This window comes from Arctopsyche grandis, chromosome 3 (assembly GCF_051622035.1).
Source record: "Arctopsyche grandis isolate Sample6627 chromosome 3, ASM5162203v2, whole genome shotgun sequence".
Taxonomy (NCBI): Eukaryota; Metazoa; Arthropoda; class Insecta; order Trichoptera; family Hydropsychidae; genus Arctopsyche; species Arctopsyche grandis.
This window is the reverse complement of record NC_135357.1, coordinates 20,098,592-20,109,757: the sequence shown is the minus strand read 5'-3', so window position 1 is coordinate 20,109,757 and position 11,166 is coordinate 20,098,592.

Sequence of the window (11,166 nt, the reverse complement as noted above, 5' to 3'; positions counted from 1 at the left end):
TATTTATTAGAAACCGGTTCGATTATGTTGGAACAATCATCTGAGAATATGACCTAGGTCGAGCGAGTGGGTGATTCACATTTTACGGATGTAGATTTGAAAACCAGCCACCCGACACTTTCACCATTGTCGCATCATCCGGATGTTGATCTTATGATGATTGGAAATTACAGTTATCTGTGTGTCATTGATAACAGGAAGTACATGATTTCTATCGACAATGGAAAAAATTCATACTCACACTTCTAATAATCATATCTTTGGTTGGTCTATGAATTTTTGCTGAAAACTGTGTAGTTCACCATGAAGAGGCGTTTTGAACTGGCTTCGTGAGTTTTTGTTTTCTTTCTGTAAAAAATGAAAAAAAGATTGTTTTAAATTTATAACGAGACAATTTCATTTGTAAATTGAATAATATGTAGCTTTCTATTTTAAAAATGATAATTATTGACTTTGATAATGAAAAAAAAGTGCTTTTATTGAATTTTACAATGAAATAAAATAATGGGCTATTTATTGACTCTGATAATGAAATTTTTTATGAGCTATTATTAAAATTGTTGATATAAAATAAACATTGTTTGCCATTTTGTCTATTCATTCAATAACGAGTGAAAGGAAAAGCATTGCAGATAATCGAAGCACGATTTTCCCGACCACAAAAATCTTTTCAATGAGATATATAATTACACTTTCATAAATAAATAAATTTTAAATTTAATTACTGATTATTTTCAAATAATTTATTTTTGCTAATACATGATCAATTAAAAATAAAGAAAACTCTCTCGTTAGGCTTATTTTCTATTTAGTCTATAAATAGAAATCTAATAAAATTTTGAAAATAAAATTAAAAAATAATATAATTTTATAACAATATACGATATTACAGTTGTTTATTAATCTAGTCAATACGTTTATATTTATTACAACAATATAAAGCAACGTTAGAAATAATTAATCATTTTGTTATGAAGTTAAAAATAAATGAATTAATTTAAAATTTGAAAATAAAGTGTTTGATATGAATTTGAAAACAATTTATGCTCCTTTATGGAACAAAGTTCAATCTAATATTATAAATATATTTATGATTGAATATCAAAAGCTGTAAATATTATAAATATATTTATGATTGAATATCAAATGCTGTAAATATTATAAATATGATTGAATATCAAATGTTGATGTTACTTAAAGCTATGGGTATATTAACATATTGGGTATATTAAATAATAAAAAAATACACCTAGTAAATATAATATCATCATTATATATTGTATGGTAAATGGATTATTTCACACATTGCGATCGCGCAAACGACAATCTTTGCACGAAAATCGTGAATACGTATTATCTGGCACTCGAGCTCTCGTTAGCAGGATATTTCACGTGGGCAAATCTCGATGGATGGAATTTTCGGGTGCCAGATGTTCCGTGATCGAGATTTACATGACGTGCGCGAGATCGTTTTGTGCGGAATAATCACCGAACCATTTTGTACGTCGAAGATGTGAAAAAAAGCTTCAGAGAGTTTTCCCGTACGAAAAAAGTATAAATCTGTATTGCAACGTTTTAATTTAATTTTTAATTGAGTGGTTCCATTTCATGAAATTGATTTGGTGGATTAAACTCACAATCCATGGGAAGTGTAGCAGAATGCTACAGTTGGTGTGGCGGAGTAAAGTATGGGTATACGGATGCGCTCTTGCTCGTGCCACATACGAGTATACCACTGTCATTTTCACCGATTCACATGGCACGGTCTATTGGCCTCCATTACTTAATCGCGCCTCATTTTTAGCGCATCAGGTGTGCTCGAAACGAGCGATCTCTTTACAAAAATCCGGACGATGCTACATTCGTACATATGTACAATTATTATATGTAGTGTGTGCGTCCCTTGACACTGAACAGTGAACAGTACCGTATCTCGCGGTGCATTCAAAAAGCAACCAGAACGATAATATACGCGAATTATGTATGGGTATGATTCCTGAAACGAGACGCGTGCGTGTATAATGCGAATGGGTTTTTGTAATTGCGAGCGGAACGAACGAAAGTGAAATATGCACATGCATATGTATGTATTTCTGGGCGCTTTTCATCGCTCCAGATGCCACAAATTTTAATTGAATTTTCAGGATCAATGACCGTGACTTTACGGCTTTTGAACAATCTTTCATAAGTCATACTCATTTTTAATGATTTGGAATTTGTGACTATACACAGGTTCGCCGAGAGGAATCCCGAGAAATGGGAAAAATAATTAGGGCCCTATGGCAAATTTCAAAAAATATCTTATAGATATATTTTTAATATGCGAAACATCTATCAGAACTATTAGAAAAATACCTATATATTGGTTGCTATTTTTTAAAATAATTTAATAAGAAAGGTAATGATTAACGGGTACGATTTCCGATATGGGGCCCTTAGAGTAGTCCGGGCCCAGGAACTTTACCTCTCTCGGTGGCCCGAACTATACACCTACTTCTCGATTACACAAAATTTGCACGATTTACTCATCCGATATATAATTTCGAAAGAGACTTTGTATGTATGTAAGTTTTGGGTGGAAGCATCAAATCAAATAAATCAAAGTTTCTATGACGACGATATTGATATGGTTGAATATAATTTTTTTTCGATTCAAATAAATTTAATAAAAAAAACAAATGAATGTTTTCTATTAGATTAGCCATTTTTAAGTGGTTTATATTAAAAATACTGAGCGAAGCCGGGTGAAACCACTAGTTAATCATAAAATAGACGAAAAGGAATTGATCAGTATGACGGTGAAACCAAAAAAAATTATATTTGTATACTGTCTTATTTGTATAATGTTAAAAATATAGGCGAATCCCTTTATGGCGTATGTAATGTGTTTATTAAAAAGTGAACGACAACCGAAAATGATAAATTTCATTTATTGATACTTCGTATGTACGCATGTATGTACATATCTATATATACATATATAGAAAAAGTAATAAAAAATAACATTTGAATGACAGTGTAATAAAGCTTTGTTTCTTTTTTTGTGTAAATAATTAATGATATTAAATGTAAAACAATTGGCAACAGAAAGTAAAAAATCATCGTAAAATACTATTCCGAAACCAATTAGCGAAATTTTTAGCAACCGCAAAATATTTTTTTAAGTGTCTACATATTTTATTCGTTAATTATAGTTCAAACTGTATATATGTAACTATAATCTTTTTTAATATCTCGCATCCTCAAACAGTATACCTACATACATATGTACATACATGGTTGCGTTTTGTAACACATTCTAAAATAGGCTCTAGCTAGGATTCAAATCTTAATGAACTAAGAAGAGGTTAGTAAAAATTAACTGTGAAAGAAAACTGAAACTTTGTAATTGAAGATGACATGCATCTTCTTTGTTCTGGCACCGCATACATACATACATATATATGTATATCGGGTCCGAATATGATCTCATCTAAATTATCAAGTGATTAAAATTGAATTGAAAACAACTTTTCGGCATATTTACAGGCAAAAATTTATGCAATAATCATTGTATAACTAAATTGCCAATTTTAGTATAATTTTACACAAAATTATGCAAAATTTTTATTCAATTACAGAAAGTGAAACTTTGATGTGAATTTATGAATTGAATTGAAGTGTAACTACACACTATTTAATTGCTGAAACATGCCAATCAGTTGATTATTATTAAAATGTATAATGTCCAATGTATGTAGTATTTACATATGTATATCTGTTCATCGATTCACACTGTTGTAGTACACACTTTCCATGTAATCACAGGTGAAAATTGTGTAACAGAATCATTATGAAGAAATTATGGTCACAAAAAGTCTAGTTTAAGGTCATTCATTTCCACGTGGATTGTGTTATTAGTAAAGGCCGGATAACCAAGGTGCCGTCTTGAAAAAAACGGACCCAGAGGGTGCTGTGTATTGTTCATTGCATTGTTAAAGGTTCGCCGAACGTTTTTTTATTTGGACTCTAGCTTTGTAAATAGAGCTAAACCGCCCCGATTCCTGGAAAAAGCACGGTGTCTATCCGGTGTCTAGTTATTAGTAGAGGTAGGATAGTCACAGTGCTATCCATTGTTCGGCAAACCTTTAACAATGCATTTACAACCTTTGAACAATACACGGCCCCCTCAGGCTCCGGAGACTAGTTATTAGTGGCCGGTGACTAGGACTAGTGGCCGGATCCACAGCGCGCCGTTTATTATTAAATTGTTGTTAATGCTATTGTTCAATTGTTGTAAAAGGTTCGTCCAACCTTATTTTTTGTACTCAAGCTTTGTAAATAGAGCCAAACCGCCCCGATTCCTGGAAAAAGCAAGGTGTCGATCCTCAGTCTAGTTATTACTCAATATCGAAATTTATTGTGCCAATAATTTAAGTTAACTGAATATTACAATCCTTAAATTTCATTTAATGTTCAAGATAAAATAAATCGTACCAGGATTGGAAAATCCTGGTACGATTTATTTATACTTTGGGATAATTCCTATTTAAAAAATTTAAATATAACAGATGCACATAATCAGTTCATATTGGAACGTCACCCGGCACACACGTGTCCGCTTAGCAGATTGATCCCAATTACAGAGTGGTCCATCCGGTAATAAATATTTCATTAACAATCACTCTCTCTACGGTTTGACCTCCATACGGCGAAGCGTGCTCCTTAGCCTTCGCTAGCTGTGCTGTTGTCAGCATCATCTCTTATTGTGCTTGTCTGCTATCGGAAAAAGAAAAATGCGTTTTCTGCAAAAGGCGGCCGAAGATAACGTAGACAGCCTGTCGTCTCTTAATACAGACCATTTTTTAATTAAATGGTGACCATTAAATATAATATGACCATTGAAATTTAATTCTATTGACAATTCCATATCGATATATAATATTTGTGGATAGTCGTAAGCTTTCGCTTTAACGTACGTATTCACGTTTGTGTTTGATAAATTAATTATAGTTTTTACGTACATACGTATGTACATATATATAATTGGGGTCTACCTCACGGGCCCGAATGTTAACCACCCGAAAACGCAAATATCGGAAGGCAAAGATCGAAAATCGAAAGATCTTAAGTCGAAAGATAAAAAAGGGTGCATAGTAAACGGTACATACTCACTTAATTTGCGCGAGCAGGATACAACAGGAACAAGAGGAACAGGCTTTTCCTCCCGTATCCTTTCCGCGTACATTAATACGGGAGGAAAAGCCTTTTCCTCTTGTTCCTGTTGTATCCTTCTCGAGCAAATTAAGTGAGTATGTACCGTTTACCACGCACCCCCTTTTTTTTGATCTTTCGACTAATAACTAATAACTTTATAAAATATTGATCAAGACTATTTTCATAATACTGAAAAAACAAATATTTTGATCAGAATTATGCATGAACAGTAACTATGCAAATATGTACATATATTTATTTATATATAACTTTGCCAAAGTGACTTTATAGAATTTATCCAGGACGTCACTATGGCTAAGCAAAAAATAAGATTCAAGAATAACAAGGATGTTAAAACAAAAGAAGATAAAATATGTAACAAATAAATAAATATATAAAAACAAATACAACATTAAAACAAATTTAGGGTCTTAAATTATGCAATCCTTCAGCCAGATCGGCATACTTAAATTAAGATTAAAGAATCCAAGCTAACAGAAATCTGGTTGTGGAACTTGATGCTCTTTGCAACAGGTGACGAAGCCATCAAATTGATGCGTGACAGAAGACTGCCAATGAGTTGGCTGGGAACATTAGAGCTGAATTCTGCAAGAATTTGAGGAGTGCTGATCAAATCAACCAATAAAGTACTAATGCATTCTTTTGAAAACAGAATAAAATACTAATAATAATAATAGTCAATAATTAATGAAGAGAAAACAACATATTAAAATTGTATATGTATGTATATAAAGAAACCCATGAAAAGTAAAAGTTTGGGAATTACTATACTTTTGGATGAAATCTCAGCTTCAAATTTAATAAGTAAAATTTCATTCGAGAACCAGTGATATATGTATGTAGATGTGCATAATAATTATATATGTGTTTAAAAATACATGTTTTCGATATCAATTAAAAATTAGGCGTATGTATCGAAATTACAACTCCAAGTTATAAAAATGGTGTATTATTTAATAATACATGCATGTATATCTCGTAGAAATATATTGCATAATTTGAAATAAATACTACAAAAATAATATTGGAGGTACTGCGTCCAATATTAATACTGTAAATTATATTGTAGTACACATACATATGTACGTATGTAAATCTGAATTTAAATTTAGGAATTTAGATTATGTTTATTATTGACATTACATATAATATATACATATGTATGTATGGATATTATATATACATACATATATAACTACATATGAAATGGTGCTTTTTAAAGTGGTCAGCAATCGTGCCAGACTTTCCATGGTAGCCCGGGGCGACCTTTCTCTGGCCTCGGCATTGTCTTTTGACGTTCTACAAATATTTGTATTTTCTCTTTTGGGCCAAGAATCTCAGGTGGACTCTCAAGGTGAGACTGTTGAACACTACTATCGTATTGCATCTGAATTCATCTGACTCATTTTCTACTCCTATTAGACAGACATATGTACATTGTATGTAATATTAGATTTTGTCGAATCTTCATATTCTTAAACAAACTTTATTAGTTTTTCAAAGAAAGTGTTCCCGGAGAATTTTTTTTACAGTTTAAAAAAGATAAATCGAATTAAAAAGATTTTCAAAGACGTTTTAAAAGCATTTCTATCATAAAAAAATAAACTTTGAAATATTAACGTTTTATGAAACGTGGCAGAAGGATTTGTTTGAAGAGAATTCGAAATTGTACTGATAATCTATGCGCTTGTGTTCTTTTTTTTGTTTGTTAAATATACGTATTTTCAGAAATTATAATCGGTAAATATCTGTACGATTCCATGACGAATGTGTGTTTTTAAGTTTGGCATACATTTTTAAGAAGTGTAACATTGCCCTCTGTGCACAAATTAGCATATGTTAATTCCGTAACAGAACCACTCGTCATTCATTGATATACATGTGTCAGCAAAGAAAATCTCATTGGAAAACTTGTCAATTTTCCTATAAAACGATACATCTTACTATAATTTCGACCGCAATAAACTTCATGATAATGAGCCGTAACAACCACGAGTGATATACAATATTTTTAGGGTCAAAATGCTCATGGAATATTAATTCGTAATTTTCGAATCGTGGTGAAGTCGAATGATAATATTAAAATTCAACTCATCGAAAATGAATAGATAACACATGCTGCGTGCTGCGATAATATTGTATTGTAACATTACGCAATATTAATGGAAATATTTTATAATTAATTTCAATTATCTATTTTAAATATGATAAAGATGTACATATGTACAAAATCTGTATATGTAACTACATACATCATTAAAAGTATTCGAATATATGTACATACACACTTAACAATGGTGTCGATTTAGGGTGACCTATTATGGTAAATGAAAAATATATGTAGTTATGTATAGTATTTTGTGTAAAATGTAAAGCCAAATTTATAAAATTAGGTACATACACACATATGAACATATGTATATATGTATGTCGGTCTCCGTGATTTGACAGAATGTTAAATTACAGAAAACGCAAATATCAGAATGCAAAGATCGAAAATCGAAAGATCTTAAGTCGAAAGATCAAAAAAAAATGGTGCATGGTAAACTGTACATACTCACTTAATTTGCGCGAGCAGGATACAACAGGAACAAGAGGTACATGCTTTTCCTCCCGTGTTAATGTGCGCGCGCAGAATACGGGAGGAAAAGCATGTTCTTCTTGTTCCTGTTGTATCCTGCTCGCGCAAATTAAGTGATTATGTACGTGAGTATGTACCGTTTACCATGCACCATTTTTTTTTGATCTTTCGACTTAAGATCTTTCGATTTTCAATCTTTGCATTCTGATATTTGCGTTTTCTGTAATTTAACATTCTGTCAAGTCACGTAGACCCATGTATGTATATGTAATTGGCAATAATAACAGTTGTCAATTAGATATTAAAATGTTTTATGAAAACGATTTTAGAAGTTTGAAAAAATTATTCACGTGGCTTAGTTTTATTTGGCAAAACTACATACATATGTATTTCAAATCGAACTTAAAAACATCGAAGAAAAACTACAAACAAAAAGTAGTTTGTTAAAAAAGAGATCAACGTGCGGGTAAGACACGAACCTGAGATGGGTAATTTATGTACCTCAATAAAACATTCTGTTGTCATAATACTCATAAACTAACATTTGAAACGACTTTTTGCTATATAAAAAAGTGATAAAATAGACTAAATAAATAGTTTATACTTCGTACAGATATAAGGTTATAGAGGTCAGTGTGCCGCAGAACCTGTTTCGTTGACTAAATCATCATCACTCTCTATTCGCCTCTCTCTCAAATATGAGCTCATTTGGCAAACTTTTACTCGATCAATAATTATTGTGAGCTCGTTTTTGCCAAATTTTACCGTCGATTTTTATTTTTGCAGTCAATCATTACAATCAAATTTGAAATCAAAATCACTTAAGATAATTTTTAAATCAAAATTTTATTATTTTAACGTTCACTTAATGCCTTGTAACTGAATGTTAATCGCAAATAGTAAGTGAAAAACATCGCTTACTCATAAACGATAATCTGTAATAATATCTACTATACATATATGTATGTACTTTGGTTTCACTTGCATCATTCGAGTAAGTAATAGCTACTTATTTACAATATAATTGGTTATGCTTATGATTAATCATTTGATTATACATATTTAAACAGACGATCAAACGATGAAATAGATACAGCAATGGAAGTGTAAGGTTCTCTTCTAATTCTCGCATATACATATATGTAATTCTTAGCATTGTTGAAAAATTGCATGGCGCTATAAACAAATTAATTTTAATAAAAAAATTTTGGTGTTATATTTTTGCCATTTTCTTTTATAAAAACAATTTAACAGCAGAATGATAAATTTGGTGCGTGTTCATGATGAATTATACGAAAATAAAAATAATTTCACATTGTAGTCACAAAATGCGCATTTTAATTTTTGGCGACACACATAAATATTTTTCCGTTTTCAAAATGACATGAATAGAAAATCTAAAAATAACATTGTTGCGTAGTGAATTTTTTCTAAATACATCGCGTTCATTCATTTCAATATATTTCATGAAATTTAAATAAAGTTTATTTGAATTTCATGAAATATGTATATTGAAATATAAAAATTTAGTTGATTAAAAAAGTTTAAATTAAAAAGATATATATTTAAGTTAATGTATTATGTCTACGTTGACAATATACGTATGTATATTGTATATGCACGCGTGTATGTACATATATATGTAAATATTTACAAACCTAAATAATAAATATGTAAATTATGTCAAATTAGAAAAGCTCTTTGAATAAATTTCCGTACTTTTGTTTTTTTTTCTATATTTAAATAGAATACATATTTAATTTATTTCAAACAACTTGTTAATTTTCAAATGTGTTTGATTTCACATATTACATATCTGTATGTATAAATAAAAAATATTACTTGATATTTAAATCTAAATAGCTATTTTATTAAAATATTTCACATGCATAGAGTAAAGAGTTAATTGGGCAAATTGTGTTAAAGATAACTATTATCATAAAATTTACCCCTGGTAACATATTTAACTATTTTAAACACACATATGTACATATGAAAAACAAACAGTATTCGGTGACAATTGACAGATTTGTAGAATATAATATATTATTTTATTCACAGGAAATATGTATGTTACGTAAATTTGTATGACAAATTGTTACGATTATTTTCATAAAATCACTAACGACTTTATGATGAACATAAAAAAATAGGCGCAATTATGTGTCGTCACGCGATTAGAGTACATATGTTATGTATGTCTTTGGTGGCCTTCTTATGCACTTGAACCTTGTTTTAGCTAACGACAGGTGTGGTATCATCAGTATAATCGGTTTTTGCTCAACTATTATAAATTCAACCGGTTTCATTGACATTATTTTATAAAATGATCTGATTTTAATCTACTCTAATTTTTTCTTCCCGTTAGTTGAGATTGAATTTTTTTCATTTAACTGCTCAGAATTAAATTAATCAAGACTTCTTTTTAATTAAATTTAAATAGTTTATCTCAAAGATGAAACATATCGTTAAAAAATGTTTAAAACTCGAGAGCGGAAACAACTTCGAAATTAAATTTATAAAATATATCTAGGCTACTCATGCATTGTATTTTCAGACATGTATTAAATTGAGCGAAGTAATAGAATGGTTATAATTATAATGGTAAAATAATTGGTACACTCACCGGCACAAACTCGAACAGTATTAAATGAATCGATTAGTGTAGTATTATTTTGAAAGAGACACGAGATGTTTTTCTTTTTTAGCACTTTGTATGTATGTACTACAAATTCAGCACTTCACAGTTTTAGAACTAGCACTTGTTTAGTCGGTCGCACCTGAAATCTCAACACGTCACTTGTAATAAATTAATTGTACACACGAATTGTATGGTTTAATAAAATCTTGAAATAATTTGAATGTGGGAAACGCCACGGTGCTTAATTAAAACTGTCACACAACTCTATACACGACCCGAAAAACTTAAAATTCTAATTTAAAAAATTTGAATGAATACGCTAAGCATGCATTGTATCTGAAAAAAAAATATTTGTTGCTGTAAATGTTGTAGTTGGTGTATTTGGAGTTGTGTGACCCACGAGTGTTAAGTCGCGGTTGTTTGTAACCGTTCCGCGCGCGCGTACTGTCAAACCAAGAATGAACCACAATTTCACAGCCATATGTGTTTTATCCGAAGAGTGTCGTCCTCTTCTTATCCGACACGGTGTCCACAAACTTCCGTCTTCTTATATTAGTTATTTTGGAAACGTTGGATAATTCGCTAAAGTACTGAAATACAACATGTCACATAAAGTTAAATTGTAAATAGGTTTTTGAGCTCTTTTTCCTATTATGCTTTAGAGTAACATTAGAATAATATAATACTGTGATTACTAAACAAATTAAATTAAAACTGTAAAACAGAA